Here is an 11,928-nt window from a genome sequence, read left to right as displayed (position 1 = left end):
GATTTTCCTTTCGTTGTGGTAGCTTTTGTTGGGCTAATAATCTTCTCCTCATTTTTTGCCTTTCCTGTTTATTACGTTTCAGCAGTTTATCTGAGAGTTCCTCTGTTATCTTAGTTGAACTGGAGGCACTGTTTGAATCATTCTGAGGAACAGAATCTGGTGTTACCGGAGTTTCTCTCACAGAAGATGCAGAGGTTTTCTTTTCAAAATAATCAGAAGGATGTTTTTTTCCGGGAGCAGCTGTCTCATTTGAAGAATCAACTCTGGATGACATTACTTCACTGGTTAAATCTTTGGTCACAGGTTTCCGTGTCTGCTCAGTGTATATTTCGGAGTTTAATTCATGAACACGTTCATTTAAAGCTGGTGCACTTGTAGCTGTTTGTCTGTATTCGGTGGTTTGATTAGCATCTCTTTGGTCAGCAGCGTTTTCACTGTGAAACTCGATGGGCTGTAGCTCATAAGTACAGCTTGGTGCGATGCTAAACATTCTGTACAAACGTTTGATCCTGTCAATCATGTCATTAAGACGTGTGAATTTCAACATAACTGCAGTTCCACCACTTACACTTAGCGACAATGGCATACCAGTAGACTTACGTGGGTGAGGGTCAAAATATGCATATTCACCTGAAGTCAGCCTGCTAACAGCGATGACTGTTCCTCCCATGACTAGCAAAGCGTAGCGAATGTCTGAAGCCAAACACTGTAATCCCTGTTCAAGGCTCGGAAAGTGATCTGTACCATCAAATGTGCCGTAATGAGCAAACTGAGACATGTCGACTTGATACTCGTGTCTGCGGCTGGTGACCACTGAGGGAAGTTCATCGCAGGCTAGAAACACGCTGTTCACAAACCTCAGTCTGGCATCTGAATAGACGGCATGGCCTTTGTCCAACACACGGTTTAGATCTGCTCTGGTAATAAATTCATCCTCGTGTAAGAATGACAGGAAAACCAAACTGTTAGCCATACATTGCTGATTCCGGTACTTTCCATACCTAGGAGAAGCCTGGCTTCGGGAAGCACAGACGCTACTCACTCGTGGACTTTCACTGTTTGTAACCTGTACATGAGACTGTCCTGGAGCTTGTCCATCATGCTGTGTTTGTGCAGTTAGCTGGGGTTCAGTCTGGATTACCTGCATAACTTCAGGCTCTGGGACAGACACTGAGGGAACACCTTTCTTTACCACATCTGCATAAGACACTGTGGCTGTCTGAACACTGCTCTGCACTTCTGTGCTGGGAAAAGTTGAAACACACACCTTTACCTGCTCACTGCTCTGAGAAACATTCACCTGTTCTTTCTGCTTTTGCCATCTAAGCTTCTGGGACTGCGACCTTTGACTTTTTCTTGGCATTTTGCTGAAGTACAATCTGGAACTTATATGTGGTTATACACAAATATAAACAAAACTGAACCTTGAAACAGAAAAACTTATAACTCCTCAAGTTACTGTTAAATCTGAGAAATGTACTATTATACTATAAAATGTTTTTATGAATATATGAATAGATGTTAAAAAGCTGATTTGTACTCCAAACTCAAAAAATAAAGGAAATTCAAAGTTCTCTGGAAACAATTTGGTGCGTTTTATTGTACCTCTTTTAGAAACGGGGTTTCTTCAGCTGGATGTTCTGCAGCAGTCAGGAAACAGGAAGTCTGGGTCCTCAGGCACTTCTCGATGACAATACTAACTGAATACTTACACCGAGTGACAAAATGGGTTTGTCCTTAAATAATAGTACTATAAACTTGCAGTCAAATGTTATAGCCAATGAAACAGACTAACAGACTGGATCTAATTTATTATTTATCTGAATGTATGTATTACAAAATAACCAGATTATCTTATTACAAATAAACTTATAAAAAGGTGATATTTTATACAATTGATCAAAGTAAGCCAAACTAGCAGTCCAAACTAAAGTCTAATGCAAAATTAAAATGACAAATGTAGGGCTGTGTAAGTAGTTTCTACTATAAGTTCTACTGTACTGTAATTCTACTACTGTATATTCAACTTGTAATTTCCAGCAAAATGACTGAATGTGAGAGAGTTTAAAGACAGGAAAGAAAGAGCAGTGAGAGCAGAGATCTCTCAGAATTCTGTAACAGATAGATCAAGTTCTGGTAACTTGGATTTCTGAAAATTGGATTCTGAAAGGATTCTCAAAACTTGGATTCTCAAATTAGATAGAGCAGTAGAGATAGAGGGATACAAGATGGAATGGCTTTCAAATTAGATAGAGCAGTAGGGATAGAGGGATACAAGATAGAATGGCTTTCAAATTAGATAGAGCAGTAGGGATAGAGGGATACAAGATAGAATGGCTTTCAAATTAGAGCAGTAGGGATAGAGGGATACAAGATAGAATGGCTTTCAAATTAGATAGAGCAGTAGGGATAGAGGGATACAAGATAGAATGGCTTTCAAATTAGAGCAGTAGGGATAGAGGGATACAAGATAGAATGGCTTTCAAATTAGATAGAGTTGGGAGAGTGATAGGATAGACAGAATTGCTTATAATGATAGAGAGAGAGAGAGGATCTTCTGCAGCAGGTCACCTGTAAGACACAAAAGGCATGGAATTAGTCATATTTCCAACATGCTTGGATTTACCATATTCTTCAGACTATATGGCACACCTAAAATCCTGTCATTATCTCAAAAACATACAATGTGCCTAGCGTATCGATTCTGGTTATGCTTACTGACCTCAAACGGGATTTCTGTGGTACACAGCGCTCAAAATTCTGTCAAATATTTTCGTAAGACTTCGTAAGCTACAAAGCTGTGCTGCTTGATGTATTGTCAGAGCATTATGGCTACCATAGTCAGGACCCTCGCAGAGTAATTCGTACGGTGCTTCAACATAACATTATGGTGTGTGTACAAGGACCTGGCACGTGCTAAGAGACATGCTTAAGAAGCAGATTTCAAACTGATCAACCCATGAAGAGTTTGATGGATTTGTGGATGAGGAATGAACTGAAAGAGTGTATTGTTCTGTATTTTATGTGTTACAACTGAACAGTGTTGAGAGTTGTTTGTGAATGACTTGAATAAAGTTTGACTTATCTGACTGTTTGTTTGGCTTAATCTGCCTTAAAAACAGGCTTGTTTATTGACATTATGCCTTATAATCTCAAAAATACAATACATGTAGGGCTTTAAATACTAAAGACTTCTACAGTAAATTATTGGACTGAACAGAATGACAATGTTTAACAAATGATGGTGGAACTGTTATAAGGACATTTTTACATTCTATTAAAACAATAAACTAAGTCTATAAACTCAAACCAAGACGTGCTGCTACAGTAACTTACTGTAAATATTATATGGTCCAACAAAACCAACACACTGAGGTTACAGCACAGTTTCAGGTCACTCTGTATGAATTTTGGCAAAATGAGAAATTTGGAGACAGCTAGTTTCTACACAGCAGTTTCTACATATTTCAGTCACATTTGGGGCATGTTTGATACACAGCAATAAGCACTACACTAAATCTATAATAAACTTATCATAGCTGATATAAAGGCCTAATTAGCAAAATTTAGTATGATGATCATTTCTTTGTAGATCATTTCATGATAAAAAGAACAGAAGTGAGTGCTGTATCTGAGCTGTTGCATGTAAGATCTTTGCTGGAGATTCCCACATTTCTTAAACAAACAAACAAACAAACAAACAAACAAACAAACAAACAAACATGACTTTCAGACAGTTCATCTTTTGTAAATTAGGGCAGGATTATTTTCAAAAAACAGCCTTGATAAAAATATCAGGCCACTATAAAATGTCTTATGTTTATGTTTTCATCCCACCTATATTTTGCAAGTCATTATGACAAATTACAAAAAGCAGTTTTTAGGCAGTGATTTAAGGGAAGAAGCTTTTGAAATCCACCATGCCCTACCACCAGTGGTCTCAAACTCTGGTCGTTAAGGCCTGGTGTCCAGAAACTTTTCTATGTGTCCCTGTTGCAACACACCTGAATAACATTAGTAGGTCATTAGCAAAACTCTACAGAACGTGACTGCATGCTGAGGTGGTAATTCAGCCATTTGATTCATGTTATAGCAGCTCATGAGTGAATGAACATGATGCAATGAAAGTACTTTTAGAAGTACATTTTTCCAAACACTTAAATTACTTAAATTTGAACAGTCTTCGGGGATGCCACTTCAACACAGTCAAATTCTATACTCTCACTAATGACCTACAAATGTTATTCAGGTGTTTTGTAACAGGGACACGTGGAAAAGCTTCAGGACACCGGCCCTTGAAGAGTGGAGTTTGAGACCCCTGCCCTATGTGAATATTTAATTGTCCCTAAACTGCTAGTCGTGAGCTGCTCTAATGTGAAACAAACACATATAGTTCTGTAAAGGTTTACAAAGAGATTTCTAAGGATCTGGAGACCCCAGAAAACAGAAACCCTCCCAGACGTTGTAGCTGAACAGGCAAAAACAAGTTGCCTAATAATATCTCGATGATAACCAAGAGCTGTGCTGACTAACTGCACTAAACTGAATCATCTATAGTGAGAGAAAAACACCAGCATTAAAGTCAAACATGGTGCTGTTACTGTGATGTCCCAGAGTTCCTTTACTACTTCAGGACCTACATCAACTCATCAGGTCCTGGGCTTAAGTTTAATCACACTTAGGATCTGAAGCACACAAGCAAGTCCAATTGAATGAATGAAACAAAACACTTGGTGTAAACGAATCAGTCTGGACCTTAATGAAATTAAGATACTTGGTATGACTTGAAAACCCTATCCATCCATCCATCCATCCATCCATCCATCCGCTTCCACTTATCCTTTTCAGGGGGCACTGGAGCCTATCCCACCTGTCATAGGGCGAGAGGCAGGGTACACCCTGGACAGGTCGCCAGTCTGTCGCAGGGCCAACACACAGGGACAGACAACCATTCGCACTCACATTCATTCGCAGATACACACCTAGTGACAATTTGGATTATTCAATTAACCTATCCCCACAAGCTGCATGTCTTTGGACGGTGGGAGGAAGCCGGAGTACCCGGAGGGAACCCACACAAACACCGGGAGAACATGCAAACTCCACACAGAAAGACCCCGGCCTGATGTTGGAATTAAACTCAGGACCTTCTTGCTGTGCGGCAACAGTGCTAACCACCGTGGTACTTGGTATGACTTGAAAACCCTATATTGGGCCTTAATTAAGACTTTTTTCTTTTCTTTTTTTGCCTGTCCTGTTTGGATCTAATTAAGACAATTCTGAAATTATAGTGGACCAAAATCAACCAGTGATGTAAACCAGTCATTACCAGTTACTGTAAATGCTTGATGGTAATTGTTGCTATCAGGGCATCCACAGCTGGGTATTAGAGACCAATATGTTTTTACATTAGACCAGGTTGTTCTGGTTCAAAAATGAAATCATCACTTTAAAACTGCTTTTTGTATTTATCCAGGTCATCCTTGTTAGATGATTTGAAACATGTGAAAAAAAGCATAAACAAAATAAATCTGCAAGGAAGAAAGACCTTTCTCAGCACTGTACTGCAGACAAAACCTATACTTACCAGACTTGCGACGATCAGATCAGTATCCTAGAGAAAGGAAACAACACATCAGATCACTGTTTAATGACTTACACTGTTGAACCTCTTCACACACAATCCAATTTACTGTGACATGAAATAACTAGTAAGATCCTCAATTTCTTCAAGCCTTTATGAACTCACTGTAGTCTAAAGAGGACAAACTTTAGTTACAGAGTCTCACATGACGATAACATGTGTAATAAAGGCATGCATACTACAGAAGTGCAAAGAAGAGGCACCAATATTTGTTGGTACAGATTATGGCTTTTTAGCTCCATCATTTTCTATCACAAGTCAGTGCTTAATAAAGTGTGGAAAAACCACAACTGTTAGAATCAACGGAAAACCTCATTAGGTTTTAGTTCTGATCTGAATATGTAAATCCTAAAATACATGTAAATTCTGACATGTTATAGTAACAACAGTGGCACGCCATTTTTGCAATTAATTTCTTAAAAATTATAATAAAAAGTCCTTCCATTGTACCTGTTGGCAGGAATCTTTTTGTATTTTGCAATATTTCCCTTTTATATATAATTTTCAAACACATTGTATCAAGCAACTTATTAAGAAACTGATTTAAACTTAGTGTACATAAATTACACACAGGCTTTAACATACACAACATTGCCTACTCACAACTCTGGTTCTCTTAGTCTTTTATTATTGCTTAAATGTTTAACCTACCACTTCTGTTCACTCAGGCAAAAATACTTCTATAGTGGTCTGACTTTAATGTAATACATAAGCAGAATATGAGTGAAGATATAAATCAACAACTGTGGTGCTCTTAAGTGTTTAAGCTACCACTTACACTAACTCACCTAAAATGCGTTCATAGTTATGTCTGCTAGGTAAATCCATAAACAAACGGAGAACATGAACAACTGTATAAAAACAGTTGTTTGTGTTCAAACATAAAAATCAGACACAAATGGCCTGTTAAACTTCAGGGACAGTCAGAGGTCATGTGTGGGGCCTTTGCTGCTACAAGGTATAAATTCTGACCATTTGTTTTTGCCCATCAGTAAATGGTAATGTCACAAAAACCAAACTACGTTAGGTAAGTTGCTAAACATGTTACACAGTGACAATGTCATATTACTGCAGTTACAATTGCTGCTTACTTACCAGCAAAGGCAAAACCGAAGTTCTGTTTCACTCTGTAACAAAAGAACAAAAATACAGAATCAGACAACTGAAATCAGCATCAGAGTCAATACTGCATCACAATCTGTAGTGAAAAAAAAATCTGTTAAATTCTTTGTTTACAACAGCTTTACTATAAACACCCCATCTTCTCTTTCTGCACCTTATTAAAGATTTCTGTCTTTATTAAGGTGATGTGTCGTTTTATCCATCTGCAATTCCACAGAAATTCCTCATGAACGTAAAGCTCTAATACTTTGGTGCTATTACATAACACAGCAGATACCACAAGCAATGATTTGCTCGCACTGCACACTTGATCAAATGATAACATCACAGTTTCAAAGCGTGCAACAATCACAAATAATACTTGATACTATAAATGCTTGATGGTAGTTCTTCGTATCAGGGCTTCCACAGCTGGGTATTAGAGACCAGCATGTTCTCACATTAGAACAGATAGCTCTGGTTTGGTTTTCTCTGCTTCATACGTGAAATCATCACTTTAAAATGCTTTTTTGTATTTATTCATATCATCCCTGTTAGATGATTTGAAACATGTGACAAAAAAGCATGAACAAAATAAATCTGCAAGGAAGAAAGACTTTTCCCAGCACTGTACCTCAGACAAAATGAACTCACTTTAGTCTAAAGAGGGCAAAATTTAATTGCAGAGTCTCAAATGGCCTTAACATGTGTAATAAAAACAATAATTACTACAGAAATGCTTTGATAAGCCTTTAAAATTAGACATAAATGGCCTATTAAACTTCAGGGACATTTTTAGGGACACTCAGAGATCTAGTGGGGGGGGGGGGGGGGGGGGGCTTTACTGCTTATAAATCCTAAATGTGTTTTTGCCCATGAGCAAATGGCAAGATATCACAAAAAGCCAAACTATTGTATGTAAATTGCTAAAAAAGGTTACACAATCCCAATTTCATATTGCTTCAGTTACAATCACTGTTTACTTACCAGCAAAGGCAAAACCAAGCTTTATTTCACTCTGTGTAACAAAAGACAAAGAACAAAAATACAGGATCAGAAAACTCAAATCAGCATCAATACTGCATCACTCTCTGTTGTCAAAAAGATTCACTAAACTTCTTTGTTTACTACAGCTGGAATACAAACAACAACTCTCCTCTGTTTTCTTTGGTCTACATCTCATTTAAGATTGCAAAACACTCATACATGAAAAACTGCACGGCATATTTTTAAGGCTTTAATATTTGAGGTGGTCTGCATTCAAATTCTACTTCCTAAAATATTACCAACTGCACATAGTATCATAGTAAATATGCTGTAGTTTTAAAATAAATATCTATGTACCATACTAATAATAATATACTGCCATATTTTATTTATGTGAAGGTGGGCTGTTGTTTATTTCATTAATTTCCCACAAAGTGAGAATTTAAACTGTGCTGCAGATTTAGGTTGGCACAAACAAGCCTTTGTTAAACAGTTCTTAAAAATTAAAGTCTACATATTAGGAGTTCTTATTATTCTTGGGCTATGTCCACACGTACACAGGTACTTTTGAAAATGGAGATTTTTCTATGCGTTTGCACCTTTCGTCCACACTTAAACGGCGTTTTCGGTCACTGAAAAACTAAAAACGCTTGCCAGAATATTTTCGAAAACTCAGTTTTTGCATTTATGTGTGGACAGGGAAACGGAGAAAACGCAGCGCCTTTTTTGACGTCACACTGTGCGCCACGTTATTGTTTCGGTGAAATGCATTTCTACAATACGGTTACTGTTAATTGTTCTCTCTGCAGTGTTTAAATGCTTACATATGCGCACACAGTTACTGTCCCCCCACAGATATGACTCGGTTCTGCTTCTATGCCCCATCTTTGTTTACCATTTCCCACCGAGGCTTCTAGACTTCTGATTGGCCAACATTTCTACACGGTTAGGAATATAGCGCCACCTGCTGCTTTGGCATGTTCCTAGCAGCGTTCTCCTTCATTTCTGCATTTATGTGTGGACGGGATTGTTTTTTAAAACAGAAACGGAAAATCTCCGTTTTCAAAAATACCCGTGTATGTGGGGACATAGCCTATGTTTAATCCTCAGTTTCTCCCCCCCTCCTTTGTCTTAATTAACCCACAAGACCTGCACACACGTGACTCTTTTTCTCCCGTGTTCGGTCAGAGGCGGTAAAATGGCTCCTTTGATCTTGCCGACAGCTGACACTGAATCTAAGATGGCGGATCGTTAAAAACTTTACAGCATAAAGAATGAGGCTGTTTTAACCAACTGATTTGTGAAGAGAACTAACTGCACCTTATGTAACAGACTGACAAACACACCAAATGTAATTAATAAAACAACACAATAACCGTGGTTCACAGTCAAATTTTCATTTCACACTGGGCTCAAAGGAGCACTAGGCATTAGCATCGGGTTGTTAGCTCATCAAACACTCCTTTTACATACAAAAATGACAAAGTTTCACTAAGAAAAAGCAACCACTGTGTTACTCTAATATGAGTTATACCTCGGTTGGCTTTATAAATCACTAAAAGAACTCGTTAAATCGCACAAACAGACTATAAACATTTAGGAGAGAAGAGGAGAAGCAGAGCAGCAGCACTCACCCAGAGCGGACTCAGCGAAGTGTGCGGAAAGGCGGATGTCCGGCAGTCAGGTAACAGATGAGGCGTTCACGGGTAGTAGGAAATTCCAGTATTACACACAATGGGCATTGTAAACATCAAAAATGTAGGTGATTTTAAATATTCTATACAATATTTATTTGCTACAGAAAAAACTCGCAGAACTTTAATTCTATAAGTTGAATACATATTATTAGAAGGCTCTACTCCTGAACACCAACACCAAAGAGCTGAGTTCACCAGACCTGAAAAAAAAAAAAAACAACCAGTCCAGGACAGTCAGTCTGCAAAGATGTTTTAAAGACAAATATATATATATATATATATATATATATATATATATATATATATATATATATATATATATATATATATATATAAACATTATCCATTAAGGATTCCCCTCAAAACAAATGACTATAATTTCCTAACCGTAAGGGCTAGAACGGTCACTGCACCGTTTTGTTCAGAAAAGATGGGGGAATCTTCAAGTGTTGACAATTTATCATTAAAATATGAATTGTTAGAGATATATAACATGGATGACTTGTTGACTTAGAAGTCACGAATTCCGAAATATACAAATTTGAATGCCTCAGACCACATATATGATTGGCTGGCTGGGAAGCCGTGCAGGCCCTGATTTGTGGATTTGAATTCCTCAGCCCTCAGATATGATTGGCTGGCTTAGAAGCCATGAAGGCCCCAATATGCAAATTTGTAGTCCTCAGCCCACATATATGATTGGCTGGGCCCTGATTGGAAAATTTGAATGTCTCAGTCCTCACAGAGGATTGGCTGCCTGGGGACCTGGCAGAAATATATAGAAATATTATGATTAAGCATAAATACTACATTTAGTAGAAATACATTGTTTTAGCACAAATACTATAAAAAGCAGAAATACTATAATTTAGCAGAAATACTATATTAAGCACAAATCCTATAAAAAGCAGAAATAGTATGATTAAGCATAAATACTACATTTAGTAGAAATACTATGTTTGAGCAAAAACACTATAAAAAGCAGAAATACTATAATTTAGCAGAAATACCATATTAAGCACAAATCCTATAAAAAGCAAAAATAGTATGATTAAGCATAAATACTACATTTAGTAGAAATACTATGTTTTAGCACAAATCCTATAAAAAGCAGAAATAGTATGATTAAGCATAAATACTACATTTAGTAGAAATACTATGTTTTAGCACAAATACTATAAAAAGGAGAAATACTAGAATTTAGCAGAAATACTACATTTAGTAGAAATACTATGTTTGAGCAAAAATCCTATAAAAAGCAGAAATACTGTACTATGATTTGGTAGAAAAACTATAATTAATCAGAAATACTATATTTGGCAGAAATACTATATTTTGCACAAATCTTATAAAATAGCAGCAATAGTATGAATTGGCACAATAGTAATAAGTTAAACAGAAAAATTGGAAAAACAAAATGGACAGCTGAAAAAATGCTGAACATGCTGAGGGTCCCTCAAATATACTTGTTAAATGAAAAAAAATCAGCAAAAAAATCTATAACAGTCACACAATCACAAATATGTACACATAAGAAAACACACATGCACAGAGAGACACACACACAAGATCCAATTCAGTCACCCAGTCTAAATATATTGAATTTGAATCTTAGAATGAGATCATCCCATTAAAAGCCTTTCTCTCTCTCTCTCTCTGTCACACACACACACACACTCACACACACACACACACACACACACACACACAGGGAGAGAAAAGTGAGTTTCTAGGTCAGCCTGGGAGCTGCTGAATTTGAATCCACCAATCAGAGAGCCTGTGCACTCTTTCCCTCCAAAACAGGTGCATCCTTTTTACACACGCAGCACAGAGAGACACAGGATCATTGCAGTCTATTTCTCATAATGATGACTCCCCTCAAACAAATGACCATAATTTCCTAACCGTAGGAGCTAGAACGGTCATTCTTACACCGTTTTGTTCAGAAGAGATGGGGGAATCTTCAAGTGTTGACAATTTATCATTAAAATATGAATTTTTAGAGATATATGACACGGATGACTTGTTGACTTAGAAGCCACGAATTCCCCAATATGCAAATTTGAATGCCTGGAGCCCACATACATGATTGGCTGGCTGGGAAGCTGTGCAGGCCCTGATTTGTGGATTTGAATTCCTCAGCCCTCAGATATGATTGGCTGGCTTAGAAGCCATGAAGTCCCCAATATGCAAATTTGAATGCCTCAGGACACATATATGATTGGCTGGGAAACCGTGCAGGACCTGATTTGAAAATTTGAATGTCTAAGTCCTCACAGAGGATTGGCTGCCTGGAGACCTGGCAGAAATATATAGAAATACTATGATTAAGCATAAATACTACATTTAGTAGAAATACTATGTTTTAGCACAAATACTATAAAAAGCAGAAATACTATAATTTAGCAGAAATACTATATTAAGCACAAATTCTATAAAAAGCAGAAATACTATATTAAGCACAAATCCTATTAAAAGCAGAAATACTATATTAAGCAC

General features: G+C 37.3%; 1 long non-coding RNA gene across 1 annotated transcript; it reads right to left on the bottom strand.

Annotated features, from left to right (window-relative positions):
- Nucleotides 1–1,299: 1,299 nt before the first annotated feature.
- On the bottom strand, nucleotides 1,300–9,575 carry LOC146697960 (uncharacterized). The gene is made up of 6 exons (XR_014922952.1): nucleotides 9,367–9,575; nucleotides 7,733–7,763; nucleotides 6,740–6,771; nucleotides 5,588–5,614; nucleotides 1,606–2,571; nucleotides 1,300–1,385 (listed from the first exon to the last, which is right to left on the bottom strand). It is a non-coding gene; the product is annotated as an uncharacterized LOC146697960 (long non-coding RNA).
- Nucleotides 9,576–11,928: the final 2,353 nt, after the last annotated feature.

This window comes from Copadichromis virginalis, linkage group LG11 (genome assembly GCF_057382275.1).
Source record: "Copadichromis virginalis isolate Kocher_CV1m ecotype Utaka linkage group LG11, C_Virginalis_male_GT1.1, whole genome shotgun sequence".
Lineage (NCBI taxonomy): Eukaryota > Metazoa > Chordata > Actinopteri > Cichliformes > Cichlidae > Copadichromis > Copadichromis virginalis.
This window is presented reverse-complemented; position numbering and strand designations above follow the sequence as displayed.